General features: G+C 40.1%; 2 protein-coding genes across 36 annotated transcripts in view; one reads left to right on the top strand and one right to left on the bottom strand.

Annotated features, from left to right (window-relative positions):
- The window catches only part of LOC123591360 (synapsin-1-like), a 111,917-nt gene that overhangs the window by 47,310 nt on the left and 44,524 nt on the right, over window positions 1-20,083 (top strand). For 14 of the 32 annotated variants that reach the window (XR_006709273.1, XR_006709269.1, XR_006709257.1 and 11 more), the window contains one exon: window positions 6,340-6,528. The exons of 17 other annotated variants lie outside the window; for them this stretch is intronic. The gene's annotated coding sequence lies outside the window, so the exon portion shown is untranslated. Of the gene's footprint in view, window positions 1-6,339; window positions 6,529-8,806; window positions 11,650-20,083 lie in introns of those variants that run through there. One more of the 32 variants, XM_045465584.1, reaches the window with a different exon arrangement.
- The window catches only part of CCNY (cyclin Y), a 320,281-nt gene that overhangs the window by 280,759 nt on the left and 19,439 nt on the right, over window positions 1-20,083 (bottom strand). The gene's annotated exons all lie outside the window — the stretch shown is intronic.

Here is a 20,083-nt window from a genome sequence, read left to right as displayed (position 1 = left end):
AAACCACCACTCAAAAATTGCTCATTTATTTGGAATATCGTAGATATTTAGCACACCCTTTTCCTGGCTATTATCTGTCATTATTTAAACACACTAAGACTCTACTTAAAGAAGGAAAGAAAAAAAAAAAAAACTATCTCTAGCTTCTTCCCACTCCACCTATAAATGCCTGGTCTCTTGCCTCTTTTTCATAGCCAAACTCTATAAATGTTTTTCCACTTCTCACCTCACATTTACTCCTCAATTTACCACAAACTGGCTGCTGCTCAAATCATCTAACCATTTATTCTACAACTACTTGAAGTGCCTCTACTCTCTGCTAGACATTTCTAGGTGCAAAGAAGCCAGTGTGATTGGATGGAAAGAAGCATGAGATGTAATAAGAAGGGTAATCAAAAGCCAGGTCATGGAGCACCATGTTAGCCATAATAAGAATTTGGATTTTTCTTTGAGTGAGATGAGAAGCCATTGGGAGATTTTGAAAAGAAAGATATGACAAGGTCAGGGGTGCCTGGGTGGCTTAGTCAGTTAAGCGTGCAATTCTTGATCTCAGCGCAGGTCTTGATCTCAGGGTTGTGAGTTCAGGCCCCACATTGGGCTCCACTCTGGGCATGAAGCCTACTTTAAAAAAAGAAAAAGAAAAAGAAAAAAGAAACATATATGACAGGGTCTAATTATATTTTAAAAGGATCACTGTAGCTGCTATAAGAATAGACAGAAGCAAGGGGTAGGGGGCAAGGGTCAAAACAGAGACAAGTAAAGTGATTACTGAAATAATCCAAGTGAGGGATGATGGTGTCTTGGACCAGACGAGTAGCATTGGAACTAGTAAGAATGATTCTGATTCTCATTGGTTTTGAAAATGAAGTTGATAGAATTGTTAGAAGGGGATGTGAGAGACAAAGGAAAGTCAAGAATGGCTCAAAGTCTTGCCCTAAACAACTGGAAAAATGAAGCTACCACTTACTGAGAAAGGAAGTCACAGGGAGGGTCTGATTTGGGCAGGTGATGGAAGTAGAAAATCAAAAGTTCAGTCTTGAGGTGCCTGGATAGCTCAGTCGGTCGAGCATTCAACTCTTGATTTTGGCTCAGGTCAAGGGACTGAGCCCCACATCAGGCTCTGAGCTGACAGTGCAGGGCCTACTTGGGATTCTCTCTCTCCCTCTGTCTCCACCTCTTCTCTGCGTGCAGGTGGTGCTCTCTCTCTCTCTCTCTCTCTCTCTCTCTCATTCTCTCTCTCTCTCTCTCTCTCTCTCAAAAATAAATAAATAAATAAATAATATTTTTTAAAAAGCTCAGTCTTATATATACTAAGTTTGAATTGCTTAGTACACAGCTAATTTGAGAATGGTTAATTTTGTGAGTCTGAAATTCAAAGGAGAGGTCTGGGCTAGAAATATAAATCCAGGAGCTATTAGCATATAAATGATATTTAAAACCACATGCCCCAAAAATGGATCCATAAATATAGAGAACAAACTGATGGTTGCCAGAGGGGAAGGAGATGGGGGATGGCCAAAGTGGGTGACAAGGAGTGGGAGATACAGGCTTCCAGTTACGGGATGAGTAAGTCATGAGGATAAAAGGTACAGCATAGGGAATAATAGTCAATGGTGTTATAATAGCCTTGTATGGTGACAGATGGTAGCTACACTTGTGGTGAGCATAGCATAGCATATACAGTTGTCAGATCACTATGTTGTATGTATGTATGTATGATCACCTAAAACTAATGCAGTGTTGTGTGTCAACTATACTTCAATTTAAAAAAAATTAAGATAAAATAACCTAGACAATAAGTAGCAAGAAAAGTTTAAAGCCTGAGCCCTGGGGCGCTCCTTTATTTAAAGGGTAAAATGAGGAAGATCCAATGAAATAGAAGGAGCAGGCAATAAAATAAAGTAGTAGTAATGTCCCTGAAGCCATTAATGTCCCTGATAGTATTTTATGAATGGGGAAGAACTCTGAATTGTTTTTGAGAAGTCCAGTAAAACGAGAACTAAAAATTAACTATTAAATTTAGAAACATTCATATCTCTTTTATTGTAACAGCTTTATTGAGATATAATTCACATATCATACAAGTCACCCTTTTACAGTGTAGAATTTAATGGTTTTTAGTATATTCAAAGAGTATTGCTGCCATCAACACAATCAATTTTAGGACATTTTCATCACCTTACCCATGATCATCCATAGTTGTAAAATATATCAGTACTTCATTCCTTTTTAAGACTAAATACTATTCCATTGCATGGATATGCCAAATTTTGTTTACCCATTCATCAGTTGATGGACATTTGGGTTGTTTTAATCATTTGGCTATTATGAGTAATAATATGCTCCTCTGAACATTTGTGTACAATTTGTTTGTGTAGACATATGCTTCCATTTCTATTGACTATATATTTCTGGGTCAAATGTTAACTTTTTGAGGAACTACCTAATTGCTTTCCACAGAGGCCATACCATTTTACATTCCCACCAGAAGTTTATGAGGGGTTCTAATTTCTCCATATCCTCACTAACCATTCTTATCTGATGTTTTTATTATAGCCATCTTAGTAGGTATAAAGTGGTATTTCATTGTGGTTTAGATTTGCATTTCTTTAATGATTAATGGTGTTCAGCATCTCTCCATGTGCTTATTGGCCATCTGTATATTGTCTTTGGAGAAATATCTATCCAAATCCTCGCTCATTTTGAAATTGGGTTGTCTTTTTATTATTGAGTTGTAAGGGTTATTTATATATTCCAGATACAAGTTCCTTATAAGATATGATTTGTAGAAATATACTCCCATTCCATGGGTTGTCTTTCTACTTTCTCATAGTGCCCTTTGAAACAAAAAGGTTTTAATTTTCTTGCTGTCCAATTTTTTTCTTTTCTGGTTGCTTGTGCTTTTGGTGGATCCATTGCCAAATCCAGGGTCATGATTTCTATGTTTCTTCAGAGTTTTATAGTTTGGGCTCTTACATTTAGTTATTTGCTCCATTTTGAGTTAATTTTTATAAATGACGTGAGGTAAGGATCCAACTTCATGATTTTGCATGTAGCTTTTCAGTTGGCCCAGGGCCATTTGTTGAAAAGACTATTCTTCCCACATTGAATGGTCTTGGTATACCTGTTGAAAATCAATTGCCCATAGAAACACGAATGAAACATCGAGATTTGGGTATCTGCAAAAAACAGTTTTAATGAAATGATGGAGACAAAAGTCTAATGGGAATGAGTTCATGACACAATGAGGGGAAAGAAATTGGAAAGAATGGATAGAAAAAAGTTTTTTGCTAGTGGGAGGGGCAGAAAAATGGAGCCATAAGAAAAGGGTGAGGAGTCTAGCTCCAGGCTAAAAACTTATGTGTTGTCAAAAAGAAACCCACAGGCCCCAAATGGAGCCACTTATGTTAAAGGGCCCCATGCCACCAAATTAAGATTTAGGTAAATACCTAACCTAACTACATTTTTACCCCCTGCCCCAGTCAACCTGGAATTTCCCGGTCAACACTGGGAAATTTACTGATAGACTCCTGTTCCCCTTAGGAGGGTGACCTTGCCTAAAACAATGCATTCTTTGCTAATAATTTCATTTTTTCCATTCCCTCTTTGCCTTGCCTTTCCTGCCAAACCTTGCCTTTCCTGCAGCTCAACAGAGCTCCTCTCTCTCTACTTGTTAGATAGGATGCTGCCAAATTCATGAATTCATTAATAAAGCCAATTAGATCTTTAAAATTTACTTGGTGGCATTTTTGTTCTTCAACAGTGTGATCTTTCAAACTTGACCATAGGCAATTACAAAGGCCTTCCCTGGCAGACCTTACAGGGGAAAGCTGTAAGGTGCACAGACTTGGTGCACAGCCAGTGTGCTGCAGCCTCTGAAGGGAGTTGCAGTTAAGGACTCAGATTCCTCTGGCTTAACCTTGCTCTTATGCACATTTGTAGTCTGATCCAGGCATCTCCAACAGAAGCCTGTTTTTTGGGGAACCTCTTGCACTGCTGGTGGGAATGCAAATTGGTGCAGTGACTCTGGAAAACAGTATGGAGTTCCTTCAAAAAAATAAAAATAGAAATGCCCTACGACCCCGCAATAGCACTACTAGGAATTTATCCAAAGGATACAGGAGTGGTGGTTTGAAGGGGCACATTTACCCCAATGTTTATAGCGGTGCTTTCGACAATAGCCAAATTATGGAAAGAGTACAAATGTCCATCAACTGATAAATGGGTAAAGACGATGTGGTTTAATATATACAATGGAGTACTATTTGGCCATGAAAAGGAATGGAATCTTGCCATTTGCAAGATTGTGGATAGTACTGGAGGGTATTATGCTAAGCGAAATAAGTCAGTCAGAGAAAGACAGATATCATATGATTTCACTCATTTGTGGAATTTGAGAAACTTAGAACCATAGAAGGGCAGGAAAAATAAGATACAAACAGAGAGGGAGGCAAACCATAAGAGACTCTTAAATACAGAGAACAAACTGAGGGTTGATGAGGGTGGGGAGTTGAGGGTGGGGTTGGGAAAATGGGTGATGGGCTTTGAGGAGTGCACTTGTTGGGATGAGCACTGGATGTTGTATGTTAAGTGATGAATCATGGGAATCTATTCCAGAAGCCAGGACTATACTGTATGTTAGCTAACTTGACAATAAATTAAAAAAAAAAAAAAAAAAAAAAAAAAAAAAAAAAAAAAAAAAAAGCCTCTTTCTCTGAGGTCTTCTGAAGCCTTCAGATGCCTCTTCTTTTGGAGAAAGGAAGGGAAACCTTGGAGACATCCTTTCCACCCTGACTCAGTGCTCAGTTTTTTTCCATTCCCAGCACTTCTCCTTTTCCCTCTCCCCAGCCCAAGGGTCCAGAAAACCCCAGGATCTTTCAGCAATGAGACACTGAGAAGGATTAGCCACCCCTAATCAACTGACCCTTGACTGACAGGCAGTTCTTTGAGGGAAACAAGAAGGCAGAGAGAGTCAGTGATTTCTCCAATTTAGCTTCTTGCTCTACACTATTGCTGTAAGCAATTAAAGTCTTGACTCTCGCTTTCATTTTGGCTTGTTTTGATAATTATTGCAATACCTGGAGGCTCAGCTCCCTCAAGCTCCTCTGAACCAAGCCAATAACAAAGGTTTATTTCTTTAATGGAAGGGATTACCAGCAGAATTGTATGCTGAGGAGGATGAGACAATAGACAGAGAAGAAGGTAAAGTGAGAGAGAGATAGGATTGCTGGAGTGATCAGGCATAATAGATCTGCCTAGATCCTCTCTTTAGGGCAGACACACTCACCCACAACTGCTTGCAGCATAGGCTCAGAGCCATGTCCTTCACTGGGAAATGCCCTCAGCCACAGGGCACTGCCTTGCCCAAGGCTACTTCCCTTCCCAAGACTAGTTTACACAGAGACACAAAGGTATTATGCTTCATCCCAGAGTACCCTGTAGGAGTGGCTTAGCTGCAACTGCATTATAGGTCAGCTTCTCTCTCTGCTCTATTGTGTCTACCTCACTTTCCTACACATGTCTCTCAAGCATTTCTCAACAAACCTTGAGCATGCAATGCTCTATCTCTCTGTTTCCAGGGAATAATCTAAAGATTGGAGAGCTCCTAGGAAGTAGACTCTAAAATGGAACTTTTGAGCTGGATCGCTTGCTGGCAGGCTAGCAACAAGGACCCCATCACTAGTAGTAGTGCAGTGTGTACAGGTCTTGGAATGCCATAGTTCTGTTGCTAAAACTTTTACCCACAGTGAACTAGGCTGGGATATGACTGGAATAGGATACAGTGGCTGGTATAATACCTCTGATCCTCAAGAGGTAAGAGGGAAATGATAACTATAAAGACTATGGAATTGGGTGGCTGTCGCTAAGCACATAGGTTCATTGAGAAGAAATAACAGGTGTTATTGACAGGTGTTCAGGAAAATTGATTCATCACCAATTCAGGACAAAACATGAGAGCTAGTGGGTCTCTTGGCAATGTTTAAGGAAATCCTAATCTGTACCTGGAGAGCTGATAAAAAGGAGGATGGGGCTCAAGGCTTAATCTTAACAGTAGCAGAACTCAGAGAAGGTTGACTTCTCGGCCCCTTCTCATCTCTGTACAGGGTCAGGGTCTAATAGCAAAGAAGTGGAACCCCTAAAACTTGGGATGAGATTATCTGTAAAGATGCAATTGAGAACCTTGAAGCCACTGGGCCTGCAGAAGTGATCCATTTCCCCTTATTAAAAAATAGTACCCTCCCTTTGCTTAAAGATCTTGTAGAGGCCTCAAATGAGGCGAGTGCTTTGCAACACCATGCTATCAACCCTAAGGATTACTCCCATCTCCTCTCCTGGCAGCCAGACCATCACAGGGGTCAAGCCCCAGCATAGCCCATCTGAGGACGTCCTGAGCCTACCAATGGAAGAGAGGGACTATACACCAAAGGAGCCGCAGAATCCAACTAATATATTCCTGCAGGAGCTGGGAATATACATGGAATGGAATCCCCAAGGTGCTAGATACAGAGCAACTGAACATCAGGTTGGGTAAGTAGGAGTTATCCACTCCGGTAATGCAGGATTTAACACACTGGCAGTGTTGAGACTGTGAGGATAGCTCTTGGAAGCTTGAAAAAAGTGCTGGGCCACATGAAAGGAAGGCATGTCTCACAAAGCCATGTTCCAAATGAGGGCCCGGAAGACACTATTTAGCAGAGCGATGGGGACAGGACTGCTGGTGAGGGGTGAGAATTGTGAGGAACTCAGTGGTGACTGTCCTCTGGAGGCTGTCACCAATGAAAGGAGATACCCTTCACAACTGGGCTCCTTGACATACAACAAGCACTGCAACTGTCCAAAAGGATAGAGGCAGGTGGCAGCATTTAACCATTAAAATCAAGGTGAGTGAGGACAAGTTGGAGTAGCAGCTAAGGGAGTCCCCATACAGGGAACCAGGAAGAGGACTAATTAGAACACATTTTTTAAAAATCAAAGTCATTGATCCCTTGCCCACCTTCTGGACCTGAGCCTGTTCTTAGACCCAGAACTTACTGACTGAAGGAGAAACCAGTGTCTGCAAAAGCATGGCAGGTGTATTCAATAGTGACTCCTCAGTACTTCCACAGAGAACTATGGCTGCTTACACAAGTAACCATGCATTGGAGAAAGGAGAATGCTTAGATTATTTTGAGGATTATTGGACAGTCTGAATTGACATTGTTACCCGGGGATCCAAAGTACCACCATACCTTCCCTGCTATGCTGGAAGTGGATGGGACCAGAGAGTCAGTGGGATCCCGGTCCAGGTTCAGCTCACAGACCTACACATTGGTCCCTTCAGCAGTCCCAAATTAACAATAAAACTGGGCATACTTTTTAGTTGACAGAACCCTCACCCATGTAAGATAAGAGCTTTTGCAGTGGAAAGGCCAAGTGGAAACTTCTGCAACTCCTTCCTTCCTCAAAGTAGTAAATCAAAAACAATGCCTCAAAATCAATACCACCTTCAAAGCCTTAAAGAATGAAGGGCTAGTGGTCTCTTTCATATCCCCCATTTAATTCACCAATCTGGCTCCTACGAAAGCTGGATAGATAATGGCAGATAACAGGGGACTGTGGTAGCTGTAACCAAGTAGTAGCCCCAATGACAGTTGCTGTGCTAGATGGGGCATCTTTGCTACAGCACATTAAAGCAACCTCTGGTACACACATATGTGGCCACTGATCTGGCAAATGTATTCTTTTCCATCCTATCAGAAAGAAGGATTACAAGCAGTGAACATTCACATGGGCAGGAAACAATATACATTTCACTCTTTCCCCAGTACTATGCTAGTTCCCTGTCTTCAGTCACATTCTAGGTGAAAAGGGACTTGGACATTCCACAGAGTAAGACACTGGTCCACTATATTGATAGAATGGTGCTAATCATACCAGAGGAAGAAATGAAGACACCAGAAGTCTAGAGGATGGGAAGTAAGCCTGTCAAGGTTTAGGAGCCTGCTACATCACAGTGAGGTGTTCAGAGCTCCAGAGGACTGGGGCATGCTGATATCCCATCACTAAGAAAAAGGCACACTGCGTGATCAGCCTCTCAGGGTCTGGAGGTGGCATATTCTACACTTGGGAATACTGCTCTATCCCATTTGGCAGATGACATGGAAGGCTGCCAGAGGGGACCCAGAGCAAAAAAGGGACCTGCAGCAAGACCAGTCATGGTGTGAGCAGTCATGTTGCTGGGCCCTCGAGGTACCTGTGCTAGGAAACAATGCTGTGGGAGTTTATGGCAAGCCGGGTAGGAGAAGCACAACGTAGACCCCTCAGGTTCTGAAAAAAGGCTGGCTACCACTTCAAATAAGGAAGCTCCTGTCAGGCAATTGGTCTTGTGAGAGTTGATATATGTAACCACAGAACATCAGGTAACCCTGAGCCAGAGCTGCTCATTGTAACTTGTGTTTGCCAAATGCACTGGGTCATATGGTTGGGGCAAGGGGTGGTCAACAGCAAGCCCTCATAAGAGGGCACGGGCACACCCATGTGGGATTGGACCCAGGCCAGGCCAGAGAGTGCCAGCAAGCCGCCTGACCTGTTGAGAATAAGAAGGCAGTGGCTTTGGAGACTTGAGGACAGAGAATGAAGGCAAGATGCACATTTAGGGGAGTGCTGGACAGAATGGGATAGGGAAACATGGGCTTCTAGGCAACACAGTTTTAGTCCATGAAACAGTTTTAAGTCAGCATGGGTTTGCGTTTTTCTCCATCCACATTCAGTTGCCTGGATGCAAGTTGGGTATTATTATTACTTTTTTTTTTTTTTTTTTTACCAGGACTGGGATTGTTGCTTCTATAAATGCAACAGAGGAGAGAGGGGCATGAGAGGTGAGGGTGTAAGCCAGGGAGTAATTATAAGGATGGACTGGGGAACCCAGCAGGTACAGAAGAAAACAAGATGCAGGCAGTGAGGTAAGTAGATTGGAAGTCCCCCTGGCGTTGAAGGGCCACTGGCATAAGGCTAAAAGAGTGAGCTGGAAAGATAGGTGGAGGTGACTGAGAGGGAAACTCAAACTCCTGAGCCTGTCAGAGGACAGGGGTCTGACCAGAAGAGGCAGAGCCTCTAAGGACAGGTTGCATGGACAGAAAAGCACCTAGCAGGTCACCTGATAGGAATCTCACTCTTTCAAGGGGCACAGAAGTTCTGACACTAACCTACAGTCACCATAGAGTCTGGGAAGCCCTGTGGCATTAAACCTTTAACCCATCCCTGGAACACTGCCTGTGGATTTCCTTGACACTGACTTGGGGACTTGGAGCAAGAATGATTTGTCTTCAACTTTCTACTGCATGACAGACCCACAGTTGCTAGACCCTTCAACTACCTTAAGGAATTTGAGAATTAAATGAGCTGATAGGTATACAGTGCTCAAAATAATGACTGGCATATAACTAACTCTCAGTAGGTATTAACCATCACTATCTAGAGAACAAATAAAATAGCAACAATACACACACACACACACACACACACACACACACACACACACACAGAAAGAGAGAGAGAGAGAGAGAGAGGATGAGAATAAGCAAATCTATAGAGGCAGAAAGTAGATAACAGTTGGGGATTGGAGAGAGCAATGAGGATTGAGTGATAATTGGTACAACATTTTTGTGTGTGTTGGGGGGTTGAGTATAAAAATTAAAGTAAAATTAGATTGTGGTGATGATTGCACAAATTACTTTAAAAACCCCATAGAATCATACACTTTAAAAGGATGAATTTTATGGTATGTGAATTATATCTCAAGAACTGTTTTTTTAAAGAAGCAATAATGAAAGTTATCCCAGATAAAGCTCTCAGATTGTTGCTATTGAGAATGATGCTTATCTTCATTACTCTTCAAGGGAATTTTTCTATATTAACTTTGTAATATCCTGTGGCTCATTTTTACCATGCCAGTGATAGTACCACACATATGAGAATCCCGAGAAATATGAAATCACAGTATAAATGATTGTACATGCCAGGTGGCTAGGAAGTGTTTGTTTGAATGCATTTTAATTCGTGTAATTGCATTTCTTGGAGGGAGCATTTTCTTCAGTGTCTCATTCTGTGTTGGCTTTTTTACTAGCCTGTTATCTACTCACATAGAGCAAGAAAACCATGCACTCCTAGGGGATAGGAATAATGCTAATTTTATTCATTTGGCAATACCAGGGGAAAAGATAAACTGATACAGAAAAAAATAGCTGATACTTTTCTTAGAAAAGATATTTTCATAGAAATATCTGCTTGTTTAATGCCTTTGTCCTGGTTTAGGCTTTAATGCTTGACTGAAGGTACCCTCAGGCACTTCTCATTCATTCATTCAACAACTATTCATTGAACTCCTTCTGTTTACAAGAAATAGAATACTGCTGTAATGTGAGTAGAGAATTATCTTATGAAAAAATAAATTAATTTAACTTTTTATAGCTTCTACTTCAAAGCTTCCTAGTGTGTACATACACAATGGAGGAGGCCAAATCTAAACGTAATTCCAGAAGAAGCATAAGGGAATTGAGCAGGTGCCTGGTGGTGGTGGTGGCCATCGTACAACTCACCCTTGCAGTGACCTCTCAGCAGCCCACCCAGGACTGGCCTTCTCCTTGTGGTTCTCAAACTCGCTGCACATGAGGACTGCCTGTAGGGCTTGGTTAAATACAGATTGCTGTCTTTTCCCTAGAATTTGATTCAAGAACTCTAGAATGGGGCCTAAAAATGTTCATGTCTAACAAGTTTCCATGAGATGTTGACACCACTCTTAGAAACGCTCCCCTAGCCGGCACCATGAGACAGGAGACATCTTTAGGACCACTGTCTTTCTTCAGCTTCCTTCTTACTTTTTGGTATGTATGGGAACTTATTACTAAAAAGAGCCCCCTACCTTGGACCAAACCCCGTATTCTGATAATTTCCTTCTTTTCCCCTCAATACACCCAACTTCTGGGTCCTTTCTATTCAAGGCCCTGCTTTTTGTAGGGAACAGCCAGCCAATCTAATAAAAGAATCAAAGGAATGCTTAGTTGTTGCCAAGGCATTCATGGGTGACCTTATGCTATAAAACTGCTTCCACTTGATATTCAGCTTGAATTTTCTCAGCCTTCCTTCAGGCCAAATCTGTTGTTCTATGTATGACAGCTTTGGCAGTAATGTCTACACTAATACTCCATTTTAATAGTTTGTTATCAGTTAGAGAAGGCATAGCTTCATTAATAATTTATTAAATTATTAAAACAAGAGAAATCTATCAGTCTCATATTCTCAGCATGGGAATCAGGCAGTATCTTTTAAATGTCTGGCACATAAATTCTCCTAAGATGCTTTAGGAACGGGCTCATAAGTAGGTCTTACAGCAGAAATCAGGATTTGAGCAACGCTTTAAAATTCTTTGTTGATACCCATGCAGGTGGCCTCTGACAAGTTGCTTGACTCCCCCTTAGGAACCAGAGAAGTGCCTTAAGCCAGAATCCATGCAGTAGAATGAAAGACAAATACTGGGAACCATAAGGCTAACCACCAAATCATGAGTAGAGACTGGATTTTATCTTACTTTACTTTATTTTAATGTTTATTTATTTTTGAGAGAAGGCATGAGCAGGGGAAGGGTAGAGAGATGGGGACAGAAGATCTGAAGTGGGCCATGTGTTGACAGCAGAGAGCCCAATGTGGGGTTTGAACTAATGAACTGTGAGATCATGACCTGAGCTGAAGTCAGCCGCTTAACTGACTGAGCCACCCAGGCACCCTGAGACTGGATTTTAGAAACAAAAGTTCTATACTGTAATGGAAAGTAGGTTGGCAGGAGTTGTGAGAAACTAGGAACTGAGGAGCAATCTTCAAAACCAGTTCATGTTGCCTTCATGGCTTCACAGGGGCATAATTCTTGGATGGGTTTCCTTAGCATAAAGGTCTTTGTGGGGTGGGCAGCTGTGAAGTCTATATGTGTATGTGACTAAAGTTAATAAGTCATTGTATCTACAGAACCAAAATTAGACTTTTTAAAAGGAAGGGAAAAATTAATGTGAAAGAAGACTTAAATAATACTGTCAACTACTTTGACCAAACAGACGTATACAGCACCATACCCAACAACTACAAAGATATATATTCTTTTTAAGTAAAATGGAGAATTCATGAAATAGACACATAATGAGCCATAGATTAAGTCTTATTGTCTCAAAAAAGGGAAATATTATAGCATATATTCTATAACAACACAATTAAATTAGAATCCATTTAATTAAGATATGAAGAAAAGCCCCAACACACTTTAAATAACTTATGAACAAAAGAATAAATCACATGGGAGTTAGAAAATATTTCTAACTGAATTATAATGAAAATACAACATATTAAATTTTATGGGATGCAGCCAAAGCAGTACTTCCTTAGAGGGAAATCAATACTTTAAAATGCTAAAGTATTATGCAATAAGAAAAGAAAAAATACTGTTTAAATATCAATGATCTAAGGTTGCAACATAGAGGCTTCATACGTAAAGAAGAACGAATTAAATCCAAGGTAAATAGAAGGAAGGAAATAAAAACCAGAAATCAATGAAATGGAAAACAAACAAATAGAGAAAATTAACAAAGCCAAAAGTTGATTCGTCAACAAATTCAAACAAGGTGATAAACCTCTAGTAAGACTGATCATGAAAAATATAGAAAAATGTAAATTCAACAATTCAGATGAAGTAGGCAAATTATTTGAAAAACACAATTTACCAAAAAGAAGATAACCTGAACAGTTGTATATCTACTAAGTAAATTGAATTTGGTAATCAATAATTTTCTGACAAGGAAAACTCTAGGCCAACGGTCTTGGTGAATAGTTAAGGAAAAAGTAACGTCATTGTACACAAATTCTGTCAGAATAGAGATAAGGCCAGGAAAACTTATAAGACAAGAAAAGAAAATTGTAGAACGTACACAGATAGAGGCAATAATCCTTACCAATAATTAGCAGTTGAAGTGAAAATGGATAACATATCATGACTAAGTAGAGTTTATCCCAGGAATACAAGATTGGCTTAATAGTTGAAAAACAATGTAATTCTCCATATTAACAGAATAAAGGAGAAAAACTATGATTGTCAATATACTCAACCAATGCAAATCAAAATCCCAGTAGACTCTTTGTAGTAATTGAAATTTTTTTAATGTTTATTTATTTTTGAGAGAGAGAGAATGTGTGAGCAAATGAGGGGCAGAGAGATGGAGACACAGAATCCAAAGCAGGCTCCAGGCTCTGAGCTGTCAGCACAGAGTCCAATGCAGGGCTAGAACTCACAAACCGCTAGTTCATGACCTGAGTTGAAGTCAGACACTTAACCAACTGAGCCACCCAGGTGCCCCTGTAGTAACTGAAATTTAATGCTAAAATTTCTATGGAAAAGCAAGGGGCAGTTTTTATGGAACTACCCCATGACCCACGGGAAGTGAAATTATGTGTCCACACAATCTTGTGAGAGAATGTCATAATTGTTGGTGCACCTGGGTGGCTCAGTCAGTTAAGTGTCCAGCTCTTGATTCAATTTAGGTCATGATCTCATGGTTCATGAGATTGAGCCCCAAGTTGGGCTGTGCGCTGACAGTATGGAGCCTGCTTGGTATTCCCTCTCTTTCTCTCTCTCTCTCTCTCTGCTCCTCCCCATCATGCTCTCTGTGTCTCAAAATAAATAAATAAAGTTTTTAAAAACTCTTAAAAAAAAAAGAATGTTATAATTGCATCACATATAAAGCCGGAACTTGACACAACCCAAATTTCCATCAGAAGAAGTATGATGAATTGGGGCACCTGGGTGGCTCAGTTGGTTGAGATCAGGCTCTTGGTTTCAGCTTCGGTCATGATCCCAGGGTTGTGAGATTGAGCCTTGCATTGGGCTTCATGCTGGGCATGTATCTTGCTTAGGATTCTCTCTCTCTCTCTCTCTCTCTCTCTCTCTCTCTCTCTCTCTCTCCCTCTGCCCCTCTCCCCCACTCATGTTCTCTATAATATAATATAATATAATATAATATAATATAATATAATAACAAAAGAAGTTTGAATAGACAAATTGTGATGTATTTATTTAATGCAATATTACTCAACAATAAAAAAAATGAACTACTGATACTTTCAAAACTATGGATGAATCTAAAAAATATATGTTAAGGGGCACCTGGGTGGCTCAGTCGGTTGAGTGGCTGACTTTGGCTCAGGTCATGATCTCACGGTCCGTGAGTTCGAGCCCCACGTCGGGCTCTGTGCTGACAGCTCGGAGCCTGGAGCCTGTTTCAGATTCTGTGTCTCCCTCTCTCTGACCACCCCCCATTCATGCTCTGTCTCTCTGTCTCAAAAATAAATAAATGTTAAAAAAAATTAAAAATAAAAAAAATAAAAAATATATGTTAAGTGAAAGAAGGCAGACATAAAAGAGTATATACTGTATGATTCCTTTCAAATGAACTCCAAGACTGAAGTAAACCAATATGTGGTGATAGAAATCAGAACAATAATTGCTTAAGGGAATGGGTACAGGAAACCTTTCTGGGGTGATGGAAATGTTCTAAATTATGATTTGGTGTAGTGATTACATGGGTATATACATTAATCAAAACAGATTTAATTATATACTTAAGATCTGTGCATTTAACAGTATATAATTTTTTAATAAACTTTATTTTTAGAGAAATTTTGGTTTCACAGCAAAATTGAGTGACAAGTAGAGTTTCCAGATATTCTCTATCCCCATATACACACAGTCTCCCTCACATCAACATTCTGCAACACAGTGGTACATTTGTTACAATCAGCAAACCTACATTAACACATCATTATCCCAATCCATAGATTATATAAGGGTTCATTCTTAGTGTTCTACATTCCATGGTTTTTGTTTTTAATTTTTTTTAATGTTTTTTTTTGAGAGAAGGAGACAGAGTGCGAGCAGGGGAGGGGAAGAAAGAGGAGGAGATACAATCTGAAGCAGGCTCCAAGCTCTGAGCTGTCAGCACAGAGCCCGACTCAGGGTTGGAACTCACGAACTGCGAGATCATGACCTGAGCCGAAGTCGGACAAAGTCGGATGCTTAACCGACTGAGCCCCCAGGTGCCCCTACATTCTATGGGTTTTAACAAAAATATAATTACATGAGGGAGAGGGAGTTAAGATTAGTGGAGTATTAGGGGAATCCTGGGCTTGTCTTGTCCCTTGAACACAGCTAGATTAACAGCAAATCATTTGAACACCTAGGAAATCAATCTGAGGCTTAAGAGAACAAGTTGCACAATTACAGGGAGAGAAAACGTCTGGTATGAGATGCAGTGATGTGAACTGGGGGAGAGGAAAGCTATATTGCCACAGAGGGAACCCTTTGGTGGAGAGAGAAGAGAGAAGGGGAGAGCTGCATATTGGGTTTGCACAAGAAAAACACTCCCCAAAGCAGGGAAGCTCAAATTCTGAGGTTTTAGAAGTCTGCACCATTGGCTGCAGTCAAGCCAGCTGGGCAGCAGTGCACCTGGGGAGGAGGGCAGAAGCCTAGGAGCAAACAGCATGGTATAACGATCTCCTGGGTCCCACTGGGAGAGAATGTTCCCCTTCTTAAAGGACATTTGGAAGAGGGGTATATTGCCTCTCCAAGGACAAAAGACCCTTGCCAGCACCATTGAGTGGCCATTCATCAGCAAAGGACAGAAATACAGGCAGAGGGCATATAATCTGGTCTCTGCTTTTTGCTGTGCTTCACCATAAACTCCAAGCACCGGTGCAGCCATGCAACTGCTTTTCTGGGACAGAACGGCACAAGACACAGCACTATGAGGCTCTCCTCTGAAGGACAGGAGCAGGTCTGCATCGTACCAGGCCCTTCAAGGTTTGGAGTTTTGGCTCTGGGCTGGGTGCCAGAGGTAAAACAAAGGAGAACTGTGACACCGGGTGTGTTGACAGCTTGGGCACAGACATGGTGAGGGCAGGGATCTGATGGAAGCTGGGACACAAGAGGGGAGATTGTTCCCTTGTCTGTGAGTGCTTCCTCAATAGTGGCAGGTGCAAGCTTCCCTCTCTAGAGACTAGACAGCAGTGTAATGCCATCTTCCCCTGGCCTACCAGTGTGGTTGGAGTTCAGTGAGCAACACAGCACCCCCAGTGGAGGCTGAGGCTGCTTACACCAAGCCCTGCCTCCCTGCACCCTGTGAATGCATCGTTACTAGGGCAGGTCTGACTGTGAGCCAGGACAGTGGGCCTCACCCCCAGAAGACCATCACAGGCCCCCACATTCACCAAGTCTATTAATCATAGAGTGCTCCAAATCATCAGCTTCAGTTCTGGTGGAAATAGGACCAGGCATTTATTTATTTATTTATTTATTTATTTATTTCCCTTGGAATCAGGCTTATAGTTTTTTGTTTGTTTGCTTTTCTTTTCTTTTCTTTTTTTGAGATCAGGCTTCTTTTTGTCTTCCTTTTTCTTTGAAATCAGGGTAATGTTTTGTGTGGCTTTTTTTTAAGTTTATTTAATTTTGAGAGAGAAAGAAGGCAGGCAGGGGAGAGGCAGAGAGAGAGGGAGAGAGGGAATCCTAAGCAGGCCCTGCACTGTTAGCACAGAGCCCGATGTGGGGCTTGAACCCATAAACCTATGAGATCATGACCTGAACCAAAACCAAGAGTCAGATGCTTAACCAACTGAGCCACCCAAGCACCCCAGGCTTATAGTTTTTTATTTTTCTATTTGTTTTGTTTTGTTTTGTTTTGTTTGTTTTTTATTTCTTTTCCTTTTCTCTTTATATATTTATTTATTTTTGGATTGGCTTTTTAATTTTTTTTAATTAGGCTTATTTTAACAAGCAAATCAAAGCACACCTAGTTAAATGTCAAAACTCTCCCCACTGTAAGCAAAGAGAAACTCTACAAAGGACTGACCTAGGGGAAAGAGCAGTCAGAAAAACAACAGCAAAGTATATACAGCATACACCAGAAACACTCCCTGAAGCACCGGGTCCTGGGATAGTGTATGACCCACCTTTTTATATAGCATTACTCTTAGGAGCAGGAAACATAACAAGCTTTCATAACACACAAAAGACAGAAATCAAGGCAAAATGAAAAGATGGAGGAATTCTCCCCAAAAGAAAGATCAAGAAGAAATCACAGCCAGGGATTTACTCAAAACAGATATCAGCAATATATCTGAACAAGAATTTAAAACAACAGTCATAAGTATTAGCTGGGCTTGCAAGAAGCATAGAAGACTCCAGAGAAACCCTTGCTGAAGAGATAAAAGACCTAAAACTAGTCAGGCTGAAATAAAAAATGCTATAACTGAGATGCAAAACCAACTGGTATAATCACAATGAGGATGGAAGAAGCAGAGGAATGAATGGATGATATAGAAGATAAAATTGTGGAAAATAATGAAGCTCAAAAGAAGAGGGAAAGAAAACTATTAGTAAACTATTAGATCACGAATATAGACTTAGGGAACTTAGCAATTCCATAAAGTGCAATAATATTCAGATCATAGTAGTTGCAGGCAAAGAGTGGGGAAAAGGGGCAGAAGTTTTATTTGAACAAATTATAGTTTAGAACTTCCATAATCTGGGGAAGGAAATAGGCATTCAAGGCCAAGAGGCTCAGAGAACTCTCCTCAAAATCAATGAAAACAGGTCAACTTATATCATAGTGAAACTTGAAAAATACAAAGATATGGGATTATGAAAGCAGCTAGGGACAAAAATTCCTTAACCTAAAAGGGTAGGCACATAAGGTTAACAGCAAACCTATCCACAGAAACTTGGCAGGCCAGAAGGGAGTGAGTGGCATGATATATTCAACATGCTATATGGGAAAAATATCCAGACAAGAATACTTTATCCAGTCAGGCTGTTATTCAGAATAGAAGGAGAGATAAAGAATTTCCAAAACAAGCAAAAACTAAAGGAGTTTGTGACACTAAACCAGCTCTACAAGAAATATTAAAAGGAACACTTTGAGTGGGAAAGGAAGACCGAAAGTGACAAAAACTAGAAAGGAACAGAGACAATCTACAGAAATATCAGCTTTACAGGTAACACAATGGCACTAAATTCATATCTATCAATAATTACTCTGAATGTAAATGGACTAAATGCCTCAATCAAAAGACATAGGATATCAGAATGGATAAAAAAAAAAAAAGACACATCAATACGCTGCTTATAAGAGACTTATTTTAGACTCAAAGACACCTCCAGATTGAAAGTGAGGGGATGGAGAACATTTATCGTGCGAATGGACATGAAAAGCTGGAGTAGTCATACTTATATCAGACAAACTAGATTTTAAAAACAAAGATTATAATAAGAGATGAAGAAGGGCACTATATCATAACAAAGGGTCTATTCAACAAGAAGATCTAACTATTGTAAATATTTATGTCCCCAACTTGGAGAGAAGTCAAATATAAACCAATTAGTAACAAACTTAAAGAAACTCATTAATATTAATATTATAATAGTAGGGGACTTTAACACCCCACTTATAACAATGGATAGATCATCTAAGCAGAAGTTCAACAAGGAGACAACAGCTTTGAATGGCACACTGCCCAGGTGGACTTAATAGATGTATTCAGAGCATTTCATCTTAAGTAGAAGAATACATATTGTTTTCAAGGGCACATGGAACATTCTCCATAATAGATAACATACTGGGTCACAATTTATCCCTCAATGGGTAAAAAAAGATTGAGATCATACCATGCATATTTTCAGACCACAACGCTATGAAACTTGAAGTCAACCACAAGAAAAAATTGGGAATACCACATATACATGGAAGTTAAAGAACACCCTACTGAAGAATGAATGAGTTAACCAGGAAACTGAATAAGAAATTTAAAAAATACATGCAAGGAAATGAAAATGAAACATGACAGTCCAAAACGTTTGGTATGAAGCAAAGGAGTCATAAGAGAGAAGTATATAGTAACACAGGCCTAAATAAGCAAGAAAAGTCTCAAATACACAACCTAACCTTATACCTGAAGGAGCTGGACAAAGAAGAGCAAATAAAGCCTAAAACCAGCAGAAGAAAGGGAATAATAAAGATTAGAGCAGGAATAAATGATATAGAAATCAAAAAAGCAGTAGAACAGATCAACAAAACTAGGAGCTGGTTCTTTGAAAGAATCAACACAATTGATAAACCCTTAGCCACATTTATCAAAAAAAAAAAAAAAAAAAAGAGAAAGACCCAATAAATAAAATCATAAATGAAAGGGAAGAGATCACAACCAACACCAAAGAAATACAAACAATTACAAGACACTATTATGGGCCAACAAATTGGGCAATCTGGAAGAATTGGATAAATTCCTAGAAACATATAAATTACCGGGGCGCCTGGGTGGCTCAGTCGGTTAAGTGTCCAACTTCAGCTCAGGTCATGATCTCACAGTTTGTGAGTTCGAACCCCATATTGGGCTCTGTGCTGACAGCTCAGAGCCTGGAGCCTGCTTCAGATTCTGTGTCTTCTTCTATCTCTGCCCCTCCCCCACTTGCGCTCTGTCTCTCTCTGTCTCTCAAAACTAAATAAGTGTAAAAAATAAAATAAAATAAAGAAACATATAATCTACCAAAACTGAAACAGGAAGAAATAGAAAATTTGAAGAACCCCATAACCAGCAACGAAATTGAATCAGTAATCGAAAATCTCCACAAACAAGAGTCCAGAGCCAGATGGCTTCCCAAGGGAATTCTATCAAACATTTAAAGAAGAGTTAACACCTATTCTTCTGAAACTGTTCCAAAAAAATAGAAATGAAAGGAAAACTTCCAAACTTGTTCTATGGGGCCAGAGGTACCTTGATTCTAAAACCAGAAGAAAAAAAAATCCACTAAAAAGGAGAATTACAGACCAGTATCCCTGGTGAACATGATGCAAAAATTCTCAACAGGATAGTAGCAAATCAAATCCAAAAGTACATTAAAATAATTATTCACCATGATCAAGTGGGATTTATTCCTGGGCTGCAGGGGTGGTTCAATATCCATAAGCCAATCAATGTGATACACCACATTAATAAAAAAAGGATAAGATCCATATGATCC

This window comes from Leopardus geoffroyi, chromosome B4, assembly GCF_018350155.1.
Source record: "Leopardus geoffroyi isolate Oge1 chromosome B4, O.geoffroyi_Oge1_pat1.0, whole genome shotgun sequence".
Taxonomy (NCBI): Eukaryota; Metazoa; Chordata; class Mammalia; order Carnivora; family Felidae; genus Leopardus; species Leopardus geoffroyi.
The sequence above is the reverse complement of the archived record's forward strand: the minus strand, read 5'-3'. Positions and strand labels throughout refer to the sequence as shown.